A 25283-nucleotide genomic window follows, 5' to 3' on the forward strand; every position below is an offset into this window, starting at 1 on the left:
TTCTCTCCTTTTTTCCCTCTCCCCTCTCTCAAGAAAGAAAGAAAGAAAGAAAGAAAGAAAGAAAGAAAGAAAGAAAGAAAGAAAGAAAGAATAGGAATGGCACTACTGATTAAAAGTAAAAAGCAAAAATAAAGAAATAGATATACAGGTTATGAAAGAAGGATGCCATCTCTTGAGGCATGATATAGCCATTCATCACTAAGCATTGTGTCACAGGACACCAACTGGCAAAAGAAATTGCCTCAATCCAGAACCTGCCACTCCTTCTGTGTAGAAAGACCTTTGTTTGGGCTTCAAATTCGGGTAACAGATGTTTTCTTCTACCCCAATTAAATTAAAAATTTTGTACAAATACCAGGTTCATTTGTTGTAAAGAAAATGAGTCAGATGGCCAGTTTCAACATATAGACACCTCTTCATGGGTCTTGCTTTGGGTTCTGGCCATTTTGCGGGGGGGACAGCAGGCCCTTTGATTGTGGACATGAGCTACTCCTCTTTTTCTGTCACCAGCTGAGCCATGTCATCTAGCCATGGCCTCACAATGATCTCTCATGATGGCTTGAGGTCCTTAACCTGCATTTACTGCTGATCAATCCAGTTTTTCAAGAGAAATTTTGAGTTTCTGAATTCAGAATTTTAGAATTTTATAAAATACATGTTGAAAAATAATGCATTTAAAGAACTGACAGGCCCTGGCTGGTGTAGCTCAGTGGATTGAGTGTGGGCCTGTGAAGCAAAGGGTTGCCGGTTCAATTCCCAGTCAGGGCACATGCCTGGGTTGCAGGCCAGGTCCCCAGTAGGGGACACATGAGAGGCAACCACACATTGATATTTCTCTCCCACTCTTTCTCCTTCCCTTCCCCTCTCTCTAAACATAAATAAATAAAATATTTTAAAAAAAATAAAAATAAAGAACTGACAGTAATTAAGGAAAAGCTTTCCGATATCATTTTCTGTATGAGATTTTATATACATAATCACATATATAATTAATATTTTATATAAATACACTTGTATTTATATTCATGTATTTGAAGTATGTATGTATGTGCACACATGTCTAATAAGAACAGGTTGAGCTAGTGACTCTAAGATGTTGCAACCCTTGTTTGAAAAGTCCATGCTCTCTCTAACCACAAGTGTGGCAGCCCCCGGCACAGACAACACATTTTCCTGAGCTGCCTTCACATAGCACCATACCAAGCAAGGGCTGTGTATGAATATTTGTTCATAATCATGAGTTTGAAGAATGTATTTCTCCTCCCTCAGGTGGAACCCCAGTTCTCAGTGGTCATGACTATGTGAGGAGGTAGAACCTGCTCAAAGCTGCAGGGACTCTTAACAGCAGAGCAACTGATAACCCAGACCATCCCCCGAAACCTGGCACCAGAGCCAGCTGAAGGGTATTGAAGAGTAAGCAGCCCTGGTTTCTCTTTGCTGAGGTGTAAAAGTTAGAACGCAGACAACTTATACACTTTAGCCAGAGGTGGTGCTTCTATATTTCCATCAGCATTCCCTCAGGAGACAGGAGCTGAATTACACCCTTTCTCCTTCCCCCTCATCCTAGGAACAACCTACGTGAGGTCTATCCCCCTCCCCCAAGTTCTCTGGTCTTAGCGACACCACCAAATGGTGCCTTTTTGAATGAAGAGCTCACTCCACTCAACCACCAACCTGTCCCCAATCCTACATATTGATTAAAGTGCAGTCTTTGCCCATAAAACAAGGAATTTGATTTTTTAAAACTGCAGTGAAATACAAAGGCTGCTTTTCTTTCTCAACAAGATTTCTTCATTGTTGGCATTTGTTCAGAGATATTTTCAGCTAGAAAATTCATGAAGCCAAATGAGAGATAGGGAAATTCCTCTAAGGGTTCCTGAATTGAATGTAAATTCTACTCTGGTGTGGAAAATGAAATTTCTCTCAGTCATTTCTTTGTCCACATTTCAGAGCTGGCCTTGTCATTATAGCTGATTGGTTCAGCCTCCTGAACATGTTCCAGGAAGCAGCTTTTTTATTTTACTCATTTTACAGATAATATATTTACATTAATCAAATAAGTAAAATGTGTGAACTTTCCTTCTCACTTCCCACCCCATCAACCCTTTCAAATGTCAGCCCTAATTTTTCATTCCCAATCTTGACCTGATATAATGGGACATTCTCAAGGCCTGGAATTTGGTCTTTCAGAGCTGGTTCTGCTTCAAATTCTCAGTGACCTTTCATTACTTTCTTCTCTACTGCTTGTCTGAGCTACCCATGACTAAAGGGAACCTATGGCTCTGTGAAAGGGAGGGGAGAGAGAGAGAGAGAGAGGGAGAGAGGGAGAGAGAGAGAAAGGAGGGAGGGAGGCATAGAGAGATGAGGTAGGACTGGGGGAAAGAGAGAGAGAGAACCAGGGTATGAGCAGAACAAAGTCCATTTGGGAGGCTCTTAGCCATTCAGGATGGCTGGTTCATGGCTGAAGTGTTCTTTTACCTCTTTATATTATTTTGTGTCTCTGTGTTTGTGAGACTTTCTGGAGTGCCAGTTATAATTTTCATTCTTTAACATACATTCAAACATGAGCCACATGGAAAAATATGCATTGCTGCTGTCACCTTATGGGTGACAGAGGCACTCAGGAGTTAAGTAGAAGGTATGGACCCCAAATCTGTCTTTACTTTATTTTATTATTTACTGGATAACAAGTGCTTTTCCAACTAATGTGCTTTGTGTTTCCAGCGCCAACACAAGAATAGTGAAGGGCCCTTTGGGGTGGGCACAGCCTTCTGTCCACCTGGACCTTGCCCACTCCCCATATCTAAAATGAGCCCAGGCTAACTGTATGGGGCACAGGTTGAGGGGCTGATGGGAAATTACAGTCATGTAGTTCATCAGCCATGCACAACTGTCCTGGGCTCAGGACAGTTGTCTCTTGCATAGGTCCTCATTTTGTTACAACAAAGGGCTGGATGTAGAATAGGTAGAAGGATCACACTGTGATGACTCCCTTTCCAGGCAGGAGAAATCAGAATTGCAAGTTGGAATTTTTGCTAGTCGGTTCAGGACAATTACTAGTCAGGAGGGAAAGGTTGTCATGGCTACTGAAAGCCCAGATGTCTATGTGGTTCCATCTGCCAAAAGTGACTAGTTTCCTCAGATGCTACAGTGTTGCTTCAAGGCACTATTCTCTTTTGAGAGAAAAAGAGCTTTTTAGAATGAACTCTGTGTCTCCTTCCTCCCTCATTCAACATAGGCTGAGGCTTGTAGGAGGCTGGAGGTCATGTTTGCATCCTAGAAATTTTGCATGGATTTTTACTTTGCATTTGGAGATGCCTGGACAATAACATCACCAGTTCCAGGGCTCACAAGTCAGTGACTCAGAGGACTCAAATTCTTTTGGTTAAGTAGGAGCCTGGAACAATTTTTAAAATCAACTCTGTGAAGGGATATTCAATTTATATACAACATCCTGCATATATTAAAGTGCATAGTGCATGTGAGCCAGACAGAACACTCCCATTGCTCCCAGAAATTTTTCCTGATGCTTTGTTGTCTATCACCCTCTCTACGATCACCCAGGCAACTGCTAATCTGCTTTTTGTACTAAAAATCACTTTTTTTCTCCCTAGGATTTTATTTAAAGAAATGATGTATAGTATGCAGCCTTTTGTTAACTGGTTACTTTCATTCAGCATAATGACTTTGAGATTCACCCATAGTTAGGCATCTAACAGTAAGTAGTTTGTCCTTTGTGTGTTGAGCATTCTGCATTATGCAGAAATGTCTCATTTTGTTTGTCCATCCACCTCTTGTCAGACATTGTGAGGTCCCCAGTTTTAAGATATTATGAATAAAACTGCTATGAACATTTGTGTATACACTGTTGTGTGGACATTTCCCATGGATACATAGATACCTTACTAATAAAGTGGTTAGGTTAAATAGTCACTATATAGTTAAATTCTTAAGAAATTCCCATTTTCCAGAGAGGTTGCACCATTCAGCTGCCTGCTATCTTTGCCAGTACTTGACGTGGACAGCCTCTTCCCTTCATTCACCCAGTAGGCGTGCAGCAGTATCTCATCCTGACTTTGATGTTGAGTATCTATCTCTTCATGTGTTTGTTGGTTTTTGAGAAATGTTTTTCTGAATATTTTTAAAAAATAGGTGTCTTTTAATTGTCCCCAACATTTTAGGTAATTATTTTTTTTATTTTATATAAAGTCTGTAGTCACCTGCAAGAGTTTCAGTTGGTTAGGAGTTCAATTCACAAAACAAAGCAGAATTCCTGGTCAATTTTGTAAACAAGTCCCACTCCCTGGGTGATGTGGGGGTGATTTAATCAATGGCTATATTCAAGAGATATATCCTTTCATTATAGAAAAACAAAATGATTTGTTTTAAACAGCATGTATTCCTTCTGGTCAATTACACCACCAAGGTCATCTTTTGTTTTCCAGTAAAATATTGGAACACAGCTGTCTCCAGGTTCTTTCATTATATTTTTGAATTTTCTTTATATACTAATTCGTTAATGAGTAATAATTTTAAAAACAATTTATTATTTGAATTCAATCACTGACATAAAAATAATGTGTATTTAGAGACAACCAAATTGATAAAAATATATTTCTTCTCATGGGATCTGTTTTAATATACACATAAACATTATTTTAATGGGGAAATTATTTAATTTGTTTACAGATCATTTTAATTACTTAGGCAGTGTTGCTCACAGAGGCTAACATTATTTCAACATCCTGAAGACAACAATAATTTGTGTAACAAACCTTTTCTTTATCTATATTGCCAACTCAAACTATATTGTAAGTGAAGTCTGAATGATCTTCAAGTTCTGAATTAAAAAAGTCCAAATTCAGAAGCTTAGCAGACTTCAGCACCAAACACAAGTTCTTCACCTACAAGCTGTGTTTCAGGTTTGGAGTATTGTACAGCAAGTTGGCACATATTTACATCTTATTTCAAGTGTTCCTCTTTCTATAATCTATCTACTTTTAAGGGAAAGTGCCTAACAAATTTTAGAAAGTAGACTTTGTCTATTTATAAAGCTTTCCTGTTTCAAAAACATGATTTTGTTCACTGAATGTTAATCAATCTTCTCTGATTCCAATGCCAGCCCAGGTGTTAAATAGAAGGAAAATTTGGGAACACATACTTAACTCAGATTTGTACTCTTATTGTTATGTCAAGTCCTGACACAGACCAGCTCACCAAAAAGAGAAAGATTCCAAATTTTTGGGCTGCTGATTTAGCCTGAGTAAGAAAGTGAGGGTTCTTCTTTTTAAAAATATATTTTATTGATTATTCTATTACAATTGTCCCATTTCCCCCTTTTATCCCCATCTGCCTTGCACACCACCTCCCACCCACATTCCCCCCACTTTATTTCATGTCCATGGGTCGTACATATAAGTTCTTTGGCTTCTCCGTTTCCTATACTATTCTTAACTTAGCCCTGTCTATTTTCTACCTACCATTATGCTACTTATGCCCTGTACCTTTTCCACCTTTCTACCCCTCCCCTTCCCCTGCTGGTAACTCTTCATGTGATCTCCATTTCTGTGATTCTGTTCCTGTTCCAGTTGTTTGCTTAGTTTTTTTTTGTTTTTTTGTTTTTTTAGGTTCAGTGTTGATAGTTGTGAGTTTGCTGTCATTTTGCTGTCCATATCTTTATCTTCTTTTCTTAAATAAGTTCCTTTAACATTTCATGTAATAATGGCTTGGTGACAATGAACTCCTTTAACTTGACCTTATCTGGGAAGCACTTTTTCTGCCCTTCCATTTTAAATGAGAGCTTTACTGGGTCGAGTAATCTTGGATGTTGGTCCTAGCTTTTCATGACTTGAATACTTCTTTCCAGCCACTTCTTGCCTGTAAGATTTCAACACCATCTCCTTTTATCTTGCTGCTTTTAAGATTCTCTCCTCATCTTTAATCTTGAGTGGTGCAATTATGATGCTCCTTGCTGTGTGGTTCCTTGGATCCAACTTTTTTGAGACTCTGTGGGCTTCCTGAGAGTCCTCCAAAATTGATATGTTGGAGTTTTAACTCCAGCACCTCAGAATGTGACTATAGGTGGAGATGAAGTCTTTATAGAGGTGATTAAGGTAAAATGAGGCCTCTAGGGTGTGCTGAATCTAACATAACTGGAGATTAGGACACAGACACAGATTAGAGATGACCTTATAATGACACAAGAAGATGACCATCTACAGGCCAAGAGAGAGAGGCCTCAGAGGAGACCAACCCAGCCAACACATTGACCTAGGACTTACAGCCTCCAGGACTATGAGACAATTAACTCCTATTGTCTACACTGCCTGTGTGTGGTGTTTGCTATGGCAGCCTAAGTTGACAGATACACCTTCCCAAGCATGAACTTCAGCCATGGATCCTTGCCCCAAGCTTTGCCTCCAGGTCTGACCCAGCGCCAGTCCCCTGCCATGGCCACTGTTCTGCATCTCAATCTTGGAGCCTGTGTCCCTTGCTGAAAAGGCTTCTCTTGGGGGTCACAATTGGCTCTTTTCTCAAATGCCTCGTAACAACTTGTTTCCAGGATCACCCCAATTTGTCTATCCTCTCTGTTCAGCAATGAAAGAAATTATGATCTTTCCTTCAAGAGCATCCTATCTGAAACTTAGTAAGTGTTGCCATGTTTGAAATGGTCTCCTCAGAGGTCATACTCATGTCAAGAAGGCTGCCACTTTTCCAAGCATCTTCTGAAATTTCTTAGCAGAATGGCAGTCACCCTTCTTTGAATCACCCTAGACACAGGCAATCTGGCCTTGACATGGTCTGATTTTTAGAAGCAATGTCACTGTTCTGTGGAGTGAATTGTTGTTGGAAGAGACCCTGGAGTTGGGGTGGGGGAAATGTTGTTAGAATCAGAAGTTCCTCTAACAGTACACTAGGAACCCTCTCACCAAGGCCCTGCTAAACTCAGAGTTTCTTACTCCCATATAATGAGGGACACCATGTAGACACCAGTACATTTTTGTCAATGAAGAGGGTATAGTGGTGGTGATAAAGTGGTGACCCCTATGTCCAATCACTGCACATACAATATTTCTTGTTTTTACTCCTGTCTTACAGTTGAGAAAATGGGGATCAGAAAGTTTGAACAACCAACCTGTCAAAGACAGTTACAAGTTCAATCTCATCCTCAGTTGCCGATCTACCAGGCACTACATTAAGTGATATAATTACCTCATCTTATTTCATCCTCCCAGTGACCTACTGAACATAGTTACTTTTACTTTGTTGTTGTTGTTGTGGCTCTACAGAAAATGGCACAGATCATTGAAGAGGTTAAGCCACACAACTAATAGGCTGCAGACCAGTGTAGATGTAAGCCCTTCCAGCTGCAACTGTGGTCTGCCAAACCTTCTTTCCTAATGCCCTCCAAGTCATGCAGCTGCCTGCAGTCTGGTCCTGCCTTGGAGCACAGTCCTCCCACTCTGCCTTTCCCAGTCAGGTCCCTCCTCTTTCCTAAGGAGCTGGGCAGTTACAATCTGGGAAAGCACTCCTGCAAGAGAGTTGACTTTCTAGTCCCCAGGGTGACAGAACCACTCCAAAGTAGCCTTCTGAAGACATTTGTGGAGCTTTGAGAAGCTAGAGCATTCAGCTTATACATGTTTTTTTAATGTTTCCCAAGAAATATAACTAAATCCATCAAATATTTGAATGCCTCAGTGTTTGCCTTTATTGCAAAAGATGTACTCACATGTTTTGGCATTTGGAGAACAAATGAAACTTATACTAAACCCAGTATCATAGGACTTTAATATGAAAAGCTGCACCAAAGAACATCCCTTGGTTTGCAAATTATCTTGGGAAGCAGAGGTGTTGCCTTCTATTTAAGTTCCAAATACTTCTTACTGTGAGATTCTTTATTTCTGCATTCTCATCTATGTGTATGACCTGCATGTACCTGGAGGAGCTGTAGTGTCTGTATTCTTATAGAACAATGTATGTGAATGGAGAGAAAAACTACAGAATGGCCCTCACATGTAAGATGTCTGGAGATGTCCCCCCATGTCATCAAGTAGGTGTTAAACAACTGATGAAATGAAAGTTTTGTTAATGTGCTCATCCTCCTCTCAAGACCTTGACCCACTAGCCTTCCCAGCATTGGCCCAAATCTGCAGATGGTGAGCTGAGCATACTGCTGAGTCACCACATATATATCCAAAGACAGAGCTGCTTGGCAGGTGTGGTAGCCCTGGGGGTGGATTGTGGATGTGTCTTCCAGAAACTCACAAGGATAAACTTGTGTGAACAAGGGGACAGGAAGATGAGGCACTTAAATAATGTAGTTCAGTACAAGGTGAACTGTGCCGTGATGTTTCATATTCATAAGGAGAGGATATCGATACTATCTATTATTAAGAAAGTCCATCATAAATGAGTGCCCTATGGCTCAAGTATAAATCTTCTTGAGGAAGCTCTTATAAAGCTAGTTTGGCTGCTCAGAAGAACCTCTTAGATTGTGCACTATTTTGGGCACCCAGATAAGTGGGGAGTGCCATCATCCTGTGTCTTGGCAGAATGTTTCAGGAATTTCCCTGGGACACACCCAAAAGATACTCAAGAAGGCGGTCTGCTGGTATAAGATTAAGAGAACCACAGCTTACACAGGCCTTATTTGGAACATGGCTGGCAGCACTTTTGTATAGGTGTGGCCTTCATCTGCCCTCACAGGTGATGGCAAAGCATATCCCAGATGGGAAAGAACTATGGCGCATAACCCATGTTAGTTTGGGACAGGCTAAACTGGACAAATGATCTCTAATGCCCAAACAGAACATGAGAGCTCAGTCGTTGCATCCAGTCCCAAAGCCACAGGGCAGAAGATACTTCCTAACAGGAATGAGTCATTAGAGATCTGAGACACTTCCCAGCTCAGAAACAGTAAAACGCCAGGGAGTCATTGTCTGCAAACTAGCTCACAATTCACAGCCCCGAAGGATAGGGAACTGCCAAATAATCTGCAGCAATCCCAATGCTTATGTTATTGGCCAAGAAAACTCAGAGGTCCTACAGGAACCTGGCACCACACTGCGATTTGGTTCAAATTATTCAACTTGTCAAAGCTTCCAGTTTTCTTATGTATGAAAAGGAAATTTACCCAAGATGGCACTGTCATTGTGAAGGTTACATGAGAGAGCAAATGCAAGGCCCTCCCTTGTCTAAAGCACTTAGATGTGGGCCAGTTTGAAAGTCATGGAAAAGAGGATGGTATGGACAGATCCAGAAACTCACTGAATCTAAGAGCTTGATGATTTTTTCCCATGCCCAATGGCCCCTGTGACCACTGGAGAGAAGATCATGTGCCCCTGTCATGCCAAAAGTTAGCTCTCCAACCCAAACACAGGCAAGCAACCTCCACTCTCCCTTGAACATAAGAGCTGGCTTTGCCATCACAAGCCATTCTAGGTTCATTTTAGGAAACTTCAGCTGTGAAAGAATGGAGGGATAGAGAGGAGAGTTCCCATTTGTGATTTCCCTGGGACTCTGCAGGACACCAAGCAGGGCCCAATGCCCAGGCCACTCAGACAGCTTCTGAGAGCCTGAGTAAGGGTATAGAAGCTTCCCAGTAAATAGAAGTTTTTTTTAATAAATCTCTTCTCTGGACTCCTTCATGGGGTTTTAACACAGCTGCATAAATAATAAAAAATTGGACTTCCGTCAAGATGGAGGCATAGGTGGAAACACTGTGCCTTCTCCCACAACCAAGTTTGAATACAACAAAGGTTTGGAGAACAAAGACACAGCCAAAGACCAGAAAATTGAATTATACAGAAATCCAACAACGATGAACTGTTCAACGGGGACGATAAGAGGGGCGGAGCCAGCAGCAGAGCACGGTCGGGCAGGACAAATCCCCCGACCTAGGCGCACAAGTGGCCCGGACCCAGTCAGGGTGTGGGGCAGACTGACCGCAGTCACACATTCGCACACAGTGAAACGGACCACGCAGGCCCCAGGGGGCGAGGGCTGACGGCGGTGGCACACTCACATGCAGTGGGACGAAACGTGTGGGCCCGGTGATGGTGGCAGCTGTGGCACCTGTGGCTGCGGCGTGGGAGGCAGCAGATGGGACACCATTGTTCCTCTTTGACCCTGCTCCCACATACAACATCACAACCCAGCCACTGAGTTGCCCTGCTTGGGTGAACACCTAGGGATCCGATCCTGCTAACAGCCCAAAAGATGGTGCAAGAAGAACCCAAAGTCCCAGAGCTGATAACTCTCAGTGACCGAGAAATTGCCAGCCTCTCAGAAGCACAATTCAAGACACTGTTTATCAGGACACTAACAGAACTGGTTGATTATAGTCACAAATTAGAAGAACATATGAAGGCTAAACTAACTGAAATGAAGGGAGATGTCCAGGAAACCAATAGCGATGGAAAGGAAACTGGGACTCAAATCAATGGAATGGACCAGAAGGAAGAACGAAAAATCCAACCAGAAAGGAATGAAGAAATGAGAATTCAAAAAAATGAGGAGAGGCTTAGGAACCTCCAGGACATCTTTAAACGTTCCAACATCCAAATTATAGGGGTACCAGAAGGGGGAAAGAAACAGCCATAAGTGGAACACTTATTTGAACAAATAATAAAGGAGAACTTCCCCAGTCTGGCAAAGGAAATAGACTTCCAGGAAATCCAGGAAGCTCAGAGAGTGCCAAAGAAGTTGGACCCAAGAAGGAACACATCAAGGCACATCATAATTACATTAGCCAAGACCAAAATGAAGGAGAGAATCCTAGAAGCAGCAAGGGATAAGGGGACAGTCACCTACAAAGGAGTACCCATCAGACTGTCAGCGGATTTCTCAAAAGAGACCTTACAGGCAAGAAGGGGCTGGAAAGAAGTATTCCAAGTCATGAAATCCAAAGACCTACAGCCAAGATTGCTTTATCCAGCAAAACTTTCATTTAGAATGGAAGGACAGATAAAGTGCTTCTCAGATAAGGTCAAGTTCAAGGAGTTCATCATCACCAAGCCCTTATTATATGAAATGCTAAAGGGACTTATATAAGAAAAAGAAGATGAAAAATATGAACAGTGAAAGGACAGCAAACACACAGTTATTAACAACCACACCTAAAACAAAAGCAAACCAAGAGGACAGCTAGATCAGGAGTGGAACCATAGAAATGAAGAACACATGGAGGGTTAGAAACAGGGGAGTGGGAGGAGGAGAAGGGGGGAGAAGGCACAGGAAATAGCATAGATGGTAGGTAGAAAATAGATAGGGGGTAGGGCGAGAATAGTGGGGGAAATATAGAATCTAAAGAACTTGAGACATGTGGTTATAAACTAAGGGGGGGAGAATGGTGGGGAAGGGAGTGTGTGGGTGGAGGGGAATGAAGGGGGGCAATAGAACAACTGCAATGGTATCATCAATAAAATATATTTTAAAAATTTCTTAAATGCAAACTTTTCCCCAACAATTCCACCAAATGAATGCAGCCTGCTCAGACATTTTGGATCTTTATTTGCTTTGTGTAAAATACATAGGGGCTTAGGTATTTTATGTTTCTCTTCATGTGTCTCTGGAACCTCTGTATGTCCTTCTTGGAGAAGTGTCTTTTCAAGCCCTTTGCCCATTTTTTAATTGGGTTACTTGCCTTCTTAGAGTGAAGACACAGTGTAAGCTCTTTATATATTTTGGGAATTAAACCCTCGTCTGAGGTATCATTGGCAAATATGTTTTCCCATACAGCTGGTACTCTTTTTATCTTAATACTGGTTTCTTTAGCCATGCAGAACGTTTTTAATTTTTTGTATTTTTAGTTTTTTAATTTAATTATTGTTCAAGTACAGTTTTCTGTCTTTTACTCCCATCCCAGCCCACCCCTCCCCCCACTGCTCCCCACCTCCCTCCCATTTTCAACCCCGCCTTAGTTTTTGTCCATGTGTCCTTTATACTTGTTCCTGTAAATCCTTCCCCTTTTCCCCTAAAATTCTCTCCCCTCTCCCCTCTAGTCTCTGTCAGCCTGTTCTGTATTTCGATATCTTAGGTTATATTTTGCTTGCTTGCTTGTTTTGTTGTTTAGCTTCCTGTTAAAGGTGAGATCATATGGTATTTGTCTTTCACTGCCTGGCTTATTTCACTCAGAATAATGCTTTCCAGTTCCATCCATGCTGTTGCAAAGGGTAGGAGCTCCTTCTTTCTTTCTGTGGCATAGAATTCCATTGTGTAAATGTACCATAGTTTTGGGGTCCATTCATTTACTGATGGGCACCTAGGTTGCTTCTAACACTTGGCTATTGTAAATTGTGCTGCTATGAACATTGGGGTACATAGGTTCTTTTGGATTGGTGTTTCAGGGTTCTTAGGATATACTCCTAACAGTAGAATTGCTGGGTCAAAAGGCAGGCTCATTTTTAGTTTTCTGAGGAAATTCCATACTGTTTACCACAGTGGTTGAACCAGTCTGCAATCCCACCAACAGTGAACTAGTGCCCCCTTTTCCCCACAACCTCTCCAACATTTGTTGTGTGTTGCTTTGTTTATGATGGCCATTCTGACTGGTGGTATCTCATTGTGGTTTTAATTTGCGTCTTTCTGATAGCTAGCAATATTGAGCATCTTTACCTGTGTCTCTGGATCCTCTGTGTGTCCTCCTCAGAGAAGTATCTGTTGAAGTCCTTTGCCCATTTTTTAATTGTTTTTTTTTTGTCTTTTTAGAGTGAAGTTGTGTGAGTTCTTTGTATATTTTGGAGATCAAACTTTTCTCTGAAGTATCATTGGCCAATGTGTTTTCCTAAACACTTGGTTCTCTTTTTATCTTAATATTGTTTTCTTAGCCATGCAGAAGCTTTTTATTTTGATGAGATCCCATTTGTTTATCCTTTCCTTTATGTCCCTTGCTCTAGAGGACATATCAGTGACTAGGTTGCTGCATAAAATTTCCAAAATTTTCCTGCCAATGTTCTCCTCTAGGACTTTAATGGTGTTACAGCTTATATTTAAATGTTTTATCTACCTTGAATTTGTTTTTCGTATGGTGTAAATTGGTGCTCAAGATTCATTTTTTCCCTCATAGCTGTCCAGTTCTCCCAGCGCCATTTTTTGAAGAGGATGTTTATGCTCCATTTTATGTTGCTGACCCCTTTGTTGAATATTAATTGACCATAGAGACTTGGGTTTATTTCTGGGATCTCTGTTCTGTTCCATTGGCCTACATGCCTGTTTTTATGCCAGTACCAAGCTGTTTTCATTACAGTGGCTTTGTAATACAGTTTGGTATCAGGTACTGTGATCCCTCCTACTATGCTCTTCTTTCTCAAAATTTCAGCAGCCATCTGGGGTCATTTATGGTTCCATATAAACTTTTGAACTGTTTGTTCTATGTCTGTGAAATACGCCATTGGTGTTGCAATAGGTATTGCATTGCATCTTTAAATTGCTTTGGGTAGTATGGACATTTTGATTATGTTAATTCTTCCAATCCATGAACATGGTGTATGTTTCCATTTGTTTGTGTCTTCCTTGATTTCTTCCTTCAGTGTTGTGTAGTTTACAGCATACAGGTCTTTTACCTGCTTGGTTAGGTTTATTCCCAGTAATTTATTTTTCTTTTTGCTATATTGAATGGGATTCTTTTCTTGATTTCTGTCTCTGCTGTTTCATTGTTGGTATGCAAACAATGCTTTTGATTTCTAGATACTTACTTTATATCCCTTTGTTTTGCCAAATTCATTTATTAGGACAAGCAGTTTGGATGAAGTCTATAGGATTTTCTATGTACACTATCATGTCATCTGCAAACAGTGACAGTTTTATTTCTTCCTTCGCAATTTGGATGCCTTTTTATTTCCTTTTCTTGTCTGATTGCTTTGGCTAAAACTTCCAATACTATATTGAATAGAAGTACTGAAAGTTGACAACCTTGTCTTGTTCCTGGTCTTAGTGGAAAAGATTTAATTTTGGCTCATTGAGTATGATTTTGGCTATAGGTCTCTCATATATGGCCTTTATTATATTGCGGGATGCTCCCTCTTTTCTCAAACTTTGCTGGGTGTTTTGATCATGAATGGGTCCAGTACCTTATCAAATACTTTTTCTGCATTGTATTGATATGATCATTTGATTTTTGTCCTTGCTTTTGTTTATGTGATGTATTACATTTACTGATTTGCAAATGTTGAACCATCCTTGCATCCCTGGGATGAATCCTACTTGGTCATGGTGTATGAAGTTTTTAATGTATTGTTGGATTCAGTTTGCCATTATTGTGTTGCGGATTTCAGCACCTATGTTCATCAGCAACGTGGCCTGAAGTTGTCTTTCTTTTTGTGTCTTTATTTGGTTTTGGGAGTAGTATGACGCTGGCTTGATAAACTGAATTTGGGATTCTTCCATCATTTTGGATTTTTTTGAATAGTCTGTGAAGGTTAGGGGTTACCTCTTCCTTCAATGCTTTGTAGAATTCTCCTGTGAAACTGTCCAGTCCCTGGCTTTTGTGTGTCTGGAGTTTTTTGATTACTGCTTTGTTTGTTCAGGCTTTCTGCTTCTTCTTCATTGAGTTTTGGAAGATGATATTTTTCTAGAAATTTGTCCAACCACCTAAGTTTTTAAATTTCTTGGCATACAGTTTTTCATAGTAATTTCTAACACTCCTTTGTGTTTCTGTGGTATCAGTTGTAATCTCTCCTCTTTCATTTCTGACTGTGTTTATTTGGGTGGTCTCTCTTCTTTTCTTGATGAGCCTGCTTAAAGCCTTGTCAACTTTGTTTGTCTTTTAAAAAATCCAGCTCCTGGTTTCATTGATCTTTAAAATTGTGCTTTTAATCTCTATGTCATTTAATTCTTCTCTGATCTTGGTTATTTCCTTCCTTCTACTTTCTCTGGGCTGTCTTTGTTTTTTTCCTTGAGTTCTTGTAGGCATGGGGTTAGGTTGTTTGTCTGAAATGTTTCTATCTTTTTTAGGTAGGCCTGTATTGCTATGAACTTCCCTTTCAGGACTGCCTTTGCTGTGTCCCATACGTTTTGGGTTGTTGTGAGTTCATTTTCATTTATTTCCAGAAAATTTTTTATTTCTTCCTCAATTTCATTTTTGACCCATTCATTGTTTTATAGCATGCTATTCAGTCTCAATGATTGTGAGTGCTTTGGGTTTTTTCCCTTGGGGTTGGTTTCTAGTTTCAGTCTCTGGTGGTCAGAGAAAATGCTTGGTATGATTTCTATTTTCCTGAATGTATTGAGACTCCTTTTGTGTCCTATCATGTGGTCTATCTTTGAAAATGTTCCATGTGCATTTGAAAAGAATGTGTATTTAGCTTCTTTTGGATGAAGGGTTCTATATATATATATCAATTAAGTCCATTTCATCTAGGGCATTGTTCAATGCCACAATATATGTATTTACAGTGTTTATGTCTTCTTGGTGGTTTCTTTTTTTGAGTATTATGAAGTAACCTTCTGGGTCTCTCTTTATGGCCCCTTTTTTGAAGTGTATTTTGTCCGATATAAGTATTGCTACCCTGGCTTTTTTCCTATTCGTTTGCATGGAATATTTTTTCCATCCCTTCTGTTTCAGTCTGTGTACATCTTTTATTCTGTGGGGGGTGTCTTGTAGGCATCATGTGTGTGAGTCCTGTTTTCTTATCCATGGGGTTATTCCATGTCTGTTGATTGCAGCGTTTAATCCATTTACATTTAAGGTTAGTATTGATAGGTACTTATTCATTTCCATTCGACTCTCTTTGTACCTTTGTTTCTTTTTTCTTACTGTCTTTCTTCCCCTTTTTAAAGCAGTCTCTTTAGCATATCTTTCAGTGCTGGATTGGTGGAAGTGTATTATTTTAGCTTCTTTTGTCAGGGAAGCTCCTTATTTGGCCTTCAATTTTAATTTAGAGCCTTGCTGGATAGAGTAGTCTCAGTTTCAGGCCTTTGTTTTTCATTGCTTGGAATGTTTCTTGCCATTCCCTTCTGGCTTGTAATGTTTCTGTTGAGAAGTCAGCTGCTAACGTTACCGGAGCTCCCTTGTGTGTTATTTCCTATTTCTCCCTCACCTTCTTTAAGATTCTTTCTTTGTTTTTGAATATTTTCATTTCAATTATAATCTGTGTTGGAGTGGCCTCTTTGGGTTTCTCTTTCTGCTTCCTGGACTTGTGTATTTTTTTTTCATCAAATTAGGGAAGTTTTTCATCATTACTTTTTCAAATAGGTTTTCTATCTCTTGCTCCTCTTCTCCTGTTGGTATCTCTATTATATGGATATTTTTCCATGTCATGCTGTCCTGCATTTCCCTTCACCCCTCTTCATTCTTTTTTAGTCTTTGTCTATTTTTTGTTCTTTCATGAATTTTTTCTTCTTTATCCTCCAGCTCACTGATTTGATCCTCTGCTTCATCAAGCCTGCTTTTGATTCCTTTTAATTCCTTCTAACTGTGCTCTTTAACTCAAAAATTGTATTCTTCACATCCTCTTGGCCCTTGTTGATTGTTTCTATTTCCCTTTTCATGTTTATTGTTTGCAGTAAATTCCTTATAATTTTTCTGTAGTTTTTGGTATTTTGAACTGAGTTCACTGAACTTCCTTATAACCATTGTTTTAAACTCAGTATCTGATAGTTGATTGTGTCTAGTTCATTTAGCATTCTTTCTAAGGATTCCTCTTTTCCTTTTGATTGGGGGTTGTTTCTTTATTTTCCCATTATTTGTGCTATTCTTCTTGTATGCTTCTGTGTCTTAAATTGATCTGTCTTGACTTTCTGACCTTGTGGTGAGAACTTCTATGGTGGGAGGCCTATGAGATTCAGTGGTTCAGTCTCCTTCATCACCTGAACTTGATATTCTTGGGATGTCCTTTATCCTTTTAATTCTGGTTTTCTGGATGTAATTGAGTTTTGATTGCTGTTGGGTCATTTTTTCATGGGTCTTTCTTTGCCACTGGTGTATTAAGAGTCACTTCACCCACCATGTGTTATGTGCTGTTGTGCAGGTGCTACCTGAACAAAACCACAGAGCCCAAGAAACAAACCCACATTTGCAAATATAACTCTCCCCCCTACAAACCCATTATCAATAGCAAATGAACCAGTATTAATAAGAGTGTAATGAGATTAAGACTACTACAACTAAGGAGAGTGGATATGAGATGACCTACTGAAAGAGATATGATTTTGAGAAGCTAGAGGGAGGAGAACCAAGAACAGTTGGAAGTTGGAGCAACAGAAGGAGAGAAAATAGTTTACCTCATGAATAAAGAAAGGGAATGAAGAATGTGGAATGGAGCATGAGGAGGGAAGGGTATAATAATAAGTTTAAGCATAAATTAAAATAGTATAAAATAAAGTGAAAGAGAGAAAGAGAAAGGGAGGGAAATATTAAATAATTAATAAAAATATAGGAGCCAAAATTGGAGATACACTCACCAGAGTACTATCAACAACAAGTGAGCTAAAATTAATATAGGTGGCATAGGAATAAAAGTGAAAAAAGAAACAAAGAAAAGTCTAAGAGGGATGGGAAGTAGTTTTGTAATGATAGAGGGAGAGGGAATATTAAGAATGAGGAACAAAAATTGACTAAGAGAGAGAAAAACTAAAATTTGGGATGCTAAGCAAAAGATAGAAAAAAGAGAATAAGGAGAAATAAAAGGGCAGAATGAAAGATAAATAGAAGAAAGACAAAAAAGAAAAAGAAAAAAACAGGCTAAAATAGTAGAATTAAAATTTGAGTCAAAAAAAAAAAGAGTAGGAGAGGGGTCCAGTAAAATTTGTTACTCGAAATGCAGAATTAGTGAAGCTCTAGAGATAACCTTGAAAAAAATAATGCAACAACAACTTCCCTACCCACAACCAACTAGCGAAGTTTGTTATAGGAGTAGAGAGAATGCAGGTACTTTAAGAGCTAGCCAAAAGGATGAGAAATGACCCTTGACAATAGAATTCATTGTGAATGTCTAGATGGGGAAGAAACAGTAAGAGTGTGGAATGGAAACAAGTTGTAGCTATAGAGAAAACCAAATTTGAAATGAGAATATTGCAAGGGGAGGGGAAGGTAAAATAGGCTAAGAGAAGGGAAGGGCAAAATATGTGGATTGAAATACACTATAGTATAAAATCTAGTGACTTATTGTATATAAACTCACTGGACAAGAAATGAATGTTATAAGGCCATGCAGAAAAGAAAATATCACAAATCATGAAGAAGACAACAGTGACTTTCATCTTGGTAGCCCCTTGTGTTTACTGCTGTTTTTTTTTTCTTTCTGGATCTGCCTCTGGTGATGTCAGATGTTGACTCTGTCTGACCTTAGGCAGCCTGTTTGATACTTCCAGTGATCTGCTGTCACTGGCTGTCTCCTTCAATTTTTAATATGGTTGTTGGGAACCACTCTGCCTGGTTTCAGGAGTTGTAACTGCCCCCAGTGGCTAAGGCTGAGTGAGCGACCTCCAGAATGCAAGCCACTAAGGAGACAAAGCTTGTCTCTGGCAGCAGTGCTGCTTCTGCTTTATCCCCCTGTCCCCAACAGTTGGTCAGTTAGTCAGAGATGGGTACGACCCCTCAGAGGAGGGGCAACCTAAGCCAGACACAGTCGCTTGGGAGGCCATCAAGGGAGGACTTGGGGGACTGCAACAAAGAGGCAGTGATGGACCCTCGCCCCCCAGCTATTCTGACATAGCCCAAGACCCCATTCCTGTCTGGGAGAAGCGCTTCCTGGCTGTAATACACTTAAGCCTAAAAACCTATGATGGGGAAGGTGGTGCAGCCTTTTGCCCACTAGAGCAGGATCCAGGGTGATCAGGCCTAAAAAAGAATATGTAAAATCCTGTGAAACCTGCTTTGTTTAGAATGCTCTCATTTAAATGATAAGGGTCCAGTGAAGAAGTTTGTTCCTCACAGTTTTATGGCTCTTTAGCTATCTGACCCTGACTGAGAATAAGCCCTCATAGTTCTTTGAATGCTATCTATTGTTTGATCCTTACCTATATTCTTGTGCAAACGAACCCAATAAAAGCCCATTGAGGAAGGGGCTCCTGGTCTTTCTCCTCTGAGAGCTTGACCACCTCTCCTCCCCAAGCAGATCATGTTTTGGTAGTTTCACTTTCATCTACGGCAGATGAGGGGGTTTTGCAGGCAAAATTGCCCCCATATATGGTCACTCTACACTCAGCAGTCAGATTTAAGCATCACAGGGCAAGGCCGAATCCTTCCTGGGGTGGGGGTTATTGTTTCCTCTCTGGCTGCTGCTGCTTGGAGGGGAGTGGTCCACCTGTGCAGGATGATTGCTGCATATTGGGGGTGACTCAGCACCGGATCCCAGTAATTACTTTCTCAGTTCTCTCCCCAAAGTCTCTGTCTCCAGTCTCTCCTCAAGTCTCTCTAGTCCACTCTGCCCCACCTTTGCCAGTGATCTACTGCCTCTGGCTATCTCCTTTGGTTGTTTATCTGGTCACTAGGACTCAGCAGTCAGGCTTAAGCACCAAAGAGCCAGGGCAGAGACCCTCCTGGGGTCAGGGCTATTGTTTCCCTTCAAGCTACTGCTGCTCAGAGGGGAGTGGTTCACCTGAGCACAAAGGCTATTGCAATCTGGGGGATGACTCAGCACCAGGATCCCAGCAACTACTCTTAGTTCTTTCCCCAAGGCTTCCATCCCCCAGTCTCTCCTCAGTCATCTCCAGCCCACTCTACCCCTACCTTTGCCAGGTTCCTGGGTGGGTGGCTGCAAATAAAAATTTGTGTGTTGACCCTTTAAATGGCCCTTGCATCTCTAAACTTTTGTCTGGCAGAGACCAACCCTGCTCCTTTTTGCCACTGGTTGTTCTCTGTGTCCTTTTTCGGCTCTGGTGTTCTAGGCTGGGGATCCCAGCTTAAGGTTTAGACCCCAATCTTCTCTGGGGGATCCAACTTGCTGCATAATTATCCTGCTGGCACTGCCACCTGTGGGCAACCAGCCAGCCCTCTGAAATCTCTACTGCACTCCTTACCAGACTGGTTGTGCCAAAGCTGGTTCTGTATGTCTGAAGTTATATGCTTCTTTCTGGGTATAGCTCAGTTGTTTGTTAAAGGCAGTTTCTCCACAATTGAGTTGTAATTCCAGATTAGTCCTGGGAGGTGGTGAGTGTGACTTCCATTCAGTCCTCCACCATCTTCCTTACTCGGGATCCCATTTTTAAGACTAGAGTGTGCCAAATGTAGAAGGAAGAAGCCTGTCTGTCAGGAGTCAACTCCAGGGGTAATGTCAGAACCACCAGGAGATATCTTTTGTTTCAGTGAAAGAACACCTCTGTCTTAAAAGCTGACATCCTGGTATTTTATCTTCTTCATTGATTTATTTTCCAGTAGCAAATCCTATTATTTCTGAAAAGTATGGGGACCACTCTTTACCATGAAAAAAACAAATGTACTTTAGAAAACTCCAAACTAATGCCCAGCCCTATTTTCAGTGGGCCTGTCAGAAGCAAAGTGTCCAAACACATCCCTTATGGCTTCGCTAAAAGTAACTCTAGGGCACTGATAGTGTTCACAGAGCATTGGTACTGGGATAATACTAAACCCTGACATAAATCAGATATCAATTTCACTGTGTGAATATTTCACTGGATAGATCTAGGTTACAAAGTTGCTGAGGCTTCATGACACTACTCCCTTGGCCTCAGGCAACAAGACACTGGGAAGCGTAAATGTCCACATACCACAGCCAGAGGACATGTGCGTGCCAAGAAATAATAATCTTTATACATGTTAAAATCAGTGCATTCTCTGAAGAAAGGTGGAATTCTGACCCAGAATCCAAAAAGTCAGGTTTCATAAAACCAATGAAGGGTGCACAACATCACAGTCATCATTAGAAAGAAAAAAATATTTCCACAGAAACTGAAAAGTAAGCAATGTGTCAGTAATTTGGAAGTTTACAAGAATATTCACCCCTCAACATGAATTCTGATTTACTAATAGCTGTCAGTAAATATTGTATTATTTTATTTTATTTGGTAAATTATTTTAAACCTTGATATCTCATATATGACATAGCTCTTGTTTAAGAAACCGGGAACAATAATTGCATTAAACCACTACTGTTGTTATACATTAAGAAATAATTGTTCCCTGGCTAGTATGGCTCAGTGGATTGAGCATGGGCTGTGTACCAAAGGGTCTCCAGTTTGATTGTCAGTAAGGGCACATGCCCAGTTTGCAGGTCAGGTCCTCAGTGTAAACCACGTGGGAGGCAACCACACATTGATGTTTATCTCCCTCTCTTTCTCCCTCCTTCCCCTCTCTCTAAAAGCAAATACATAAAATAAAAATATTTATAAAAATAATTATTATCATTTTAACTTTAAAAGATGATGTTACATTAGTGAAAAGAGGTGGTTCCAAATAATAAATTTTAAAGTAATCCAATAATTTAAAAAATGCACATGAGGTTGTATGAAAGAGAAAAAGTATGGTCACATCCACACCAAGACTTTAGTGAGTCCAGCAACATGTCAAATAGCAATCAGACAGGCAAATTATAACATGCCTGACATGGTGAGGCTAAAGAACGTGAGTCAAAGGGGCAGGTGCTGGTTAATTTGACATAGGAGACTTCACAATTTAAGAAAATGCTCTGGATTTTGCTCTTTTTACTTAATATATCCATAAAAATTAAAGTAAGTGTATTTGTATCCACAAAATAACTGAGATTTTTAAAAATATGTTTTTAAAGTGAGAGAGAGAGAGAGAGAGAGACTTGGAGGGAGAGAGAGAGAGAATCATCAATCAGCCACCTCCTATACTTGACCTGGAAATTGAACCCATATCTTTTTGGTGTGTGGGGCATAATGCTCCAACTAACTGAGCAACACTGGCCGGGACCTAACTGGGATTTTAGTTAGGATTACATTGAACCTTTAGATCTAGTTGGGAAAAATTAATATCTTAACAATATGGAGTCTTTCTATACATGGATATAAAAATCTCTCCATTTGTTTATTTTTTTCTTTCATTCTTCAGAGTTTTATAGTGTTCATCATGTAAATCTTGTACATATTTTGTAATATAATTAAGTGTTCTATTTTTTCAATTTTAATGCAAATTATTTTGGGTTTTATTTCAAATTCAAATTATCCATGCTAGTATATAGAAAAGCTATTGACATAATTTAACCTTGTACCCTGCAACCTTGCAATAATCTCTTATCAGTTCCGAAACCTTTTGTTTTGTTTTTTTATAAGGTTGTTTTACTTCTCTGGGAATTTTTATTTACACAGTTATATCATCTGTGAACTAAGACAGTTTTATTTCTCCCTGCTCCTAATCTGTATAATTTTTATCTTTTTTGTAGGGGTGGGGGCTTATTGCATTATCTAAGTCTTCTAATACAATGTTGAATCATAGTGGTGAAAGGGAACATTCTTGTCTTGTTCCTGATTTTAGGGAAAGGCATCTAATTTCTCCTCATTAAATATGATGTCAACCATAGGGTACTATATCAACCTGACTTCTTTTCTCTTCTTAGTTTGCTGTGAATTTTTATCATAAATGGGTGTTAAAGTTTGTCATACATTTTTCTGGATTTATTCACATGATTATGAAACTTTTCTTCCTTAGCTTGTTGATGTGATTGATTTCCAAATATCAAACCTACCTTGTATACCTGAATAAATCCCACTTGATCATGATGTATAATTCTTTTGGAGGGGGTTGTAATTTTATTTTTTTTCAATTTTTTTATTTAATTATTTTTAAGTACATTTTTTTGTCTATTACTCCCATCCCGTCCCACCCCCGTCCTCCCCCCTCCCTCCCATTTCCACCCTTCTCAGTTGTTGTCCATGTATCCTTTATATAGGTTCCTCTAAATCCCTCCCCTATTTTCAGGGGAGGGAAACCCCTGAAATTCCCTCCCCTCTCCTCTCTGGTCACTGTCAGCCTGCTCTATTTCAGTGTCTTTGGTTATATTTTGCTTGCTTGTTTGTTTTGTTGTTTTATACATTGTTTAATTTTATATTATTTAGTTAAGGATCTTTGTATCTGTGTTCATGAGAAATTTTGCTGTGTATTTTTCTTCGGTTGCAATGTCTTTGTCTGGGTTTAATATTAGGGTAATTTTGCTTCATAGAATGAGTTAGGAAGTATTCCCTCTGCTTCTAATTTCTGGATTAGATTATGGGGAACAGGTAAAATTTCTTCATTCATTGTTTGATAGAATTCACCGGTGAACCCCACTGGGCATCATGGCCAGGTAATAAGCTCTTTGGAGTTTATTTATTATTAGTTCAATTTCTTTAATAGACATACACCTATTCAGATAATCTTTTTCTTCTTCTATGGGTTTTGGAATTATGTCTTTCAAGGAATTGATCCTGACCTGGGTTATCAATTTGTGGACATAAAATGTTCATGGTATTCATGGTATTCTTTTTTATTTAAATTATTTCATTGTTGTTCCATTACAGTTGTCTGTATTTTTATATTCTTTGCTTTTTTCAAAGTCTATGTGATCAATAGTGATGCCCCCTTTCATTTGCAATGTTAGTTACTTGTGTCTTTTCTTTAGCTTGACTACAGATTTATCAATATATTTTATCAGTCATTACAAACAATCAACTTTTAATTTTATTGATCTCTTAATGTTTTCTTTCACTGATTTTTGTTCTAAATTTCACTTCTTTTATTTTTTGTAAAATATATTTTATTAATTATGTCATTACAATTGTCCCATTTCCCCCTTTCAATTCCTTCCACCCTGCACACCCCTCCCCCATCATCCCCCCCTTTAGTTTATGTCCGTGTGTCACAAGTTCTTTAGATTCCGTATTTCCCATACTATTCTTGCTCTCCTCCCTATTTTCTACCTACTGTCTATGCTACTTATTCTCTATATCTTGTCCCCTCTTCTCCTCCTCCAACTCCCCTGTTGCTAACCCTCCCTGTAAGCTTCATTTCTATGGTTCTGCTCCTGATCTAGCTGTCCTCTTAGTTTGCTTTTGTTTTAGGTGTGGTTGTTAATAACTGTGAGTTTGCTGTCCTTTCACTGTTCATATTTTTATCTTCTTTTTCTTAGATAACTCCCTTTAACATTTCATATAATAAGGGCTTGATGATGATGAACTCCTTGAATTTGAACTTATCTGAGAAGCACTTTATCTGCCCTTCCATTCTAAATGAAAACTTTGCTGAATAGAGCAATCTTGGCTGTAGGCTTTTGGATTTCATGACTTGGAATACTTCTTTCCAGCCCCTTCTTCCTTGTAAGGTCTCTTTTGAGAAATCCACTGACAGTCTGATGGGAACTCCTTTGTAGGTGACTGTCCCCTTATCTCTTGCTGCTTCTAGGATTCTCTCCTTCATTTTAATCTTGGCTAATGTAATTATGATGTACCTTGGTGTGTTCCTTCTTGGGTTCAAGTTTTTTGGAACTCTCTGAGCTTCCTGGATTTCCTGGAAGTCTATTTCCTTTGCCAGACTGGGGAAGTTCTCCTTTACTTTTTAATAATTTTTTATTTAATTTTTGTTCAAGTACAGCTTTCTTTCTTATATTCCCAAACCTTCTTGCCAACCGCCCATTCTCACCGCCTCCCTCCCATTTACACACCCCACCCTTAGTTATTGTCCATGTGTCCTTTATACTTGTTCATATGAGTCCATCCCCTTTTCCCCTATGATTCTCTCCCCTCTCCCTTTTGGACCCTGTCAGCCTGTTCCGTATTTGAGTGTCATTGGTCATATTTTGCTTGTGTGTTTGTTTTGTTGTTTAGATTCCTGTCAACGGTGATATGATATGGTATTTTTCTTTCACCGCTTGGCTTATTTCCCCCAGCATAATGCTTTCCAGTTCCATCCATGATGTTGCAAAGGGTAGGAGCTCCTTCTTCCTTTCTGCAGCATAGAACTCCATTGTGTAAATGTACCATAGCTTTTTGATCCAGTCATTTACTGATGGGCATCTAGGTCGCTTCCAACTCTTGGCTATCGTAAATTGTGCTGCTCTGAACATTGGGGTGCATAGGTTCTTATGGACTGGTGCTTCAGGATTCTTAAGATATAATCTGAATAGTGGGATTGCTGGGTCAAAAGGCACGTTCATTTTTAGTTTTCCTAGAAAATTCCATACTGTTTTCCATAGTGGTGGTACCAGGCTGCAATCCCACCAACAGTGAACTAGGGTCCCCTTTTCCCCACACCCTCTCCAGCACTTGTTGTTTGTTTCTTTGTTTATCATAGCCATTCTGACTGGTGTAAAGTGGTATCTCATTGTGGTTTTAATTTGCATCTCTCTGATGGCTAGTGATATCGAGCATCTTTTCATGTGTCTCTGGATCCT

Source organism: Sturnira hondurensis, unplaced genomic scaffold (genome assembly GCF_014824575.4).
Source record: "Sturnira hondurensis isolate 20B ecotype Veracruz unplaced genomic scaffold, ASM1482457v3 Scaffold0008860, whole genome shotgun sequence".
NCBI classification, from domain to species: Eukaryota; Metazoa; Chordata; class Mammalia; order Chiroptera; family Phyllostomidae; genus Sturnira; species Sturnira hondurensis.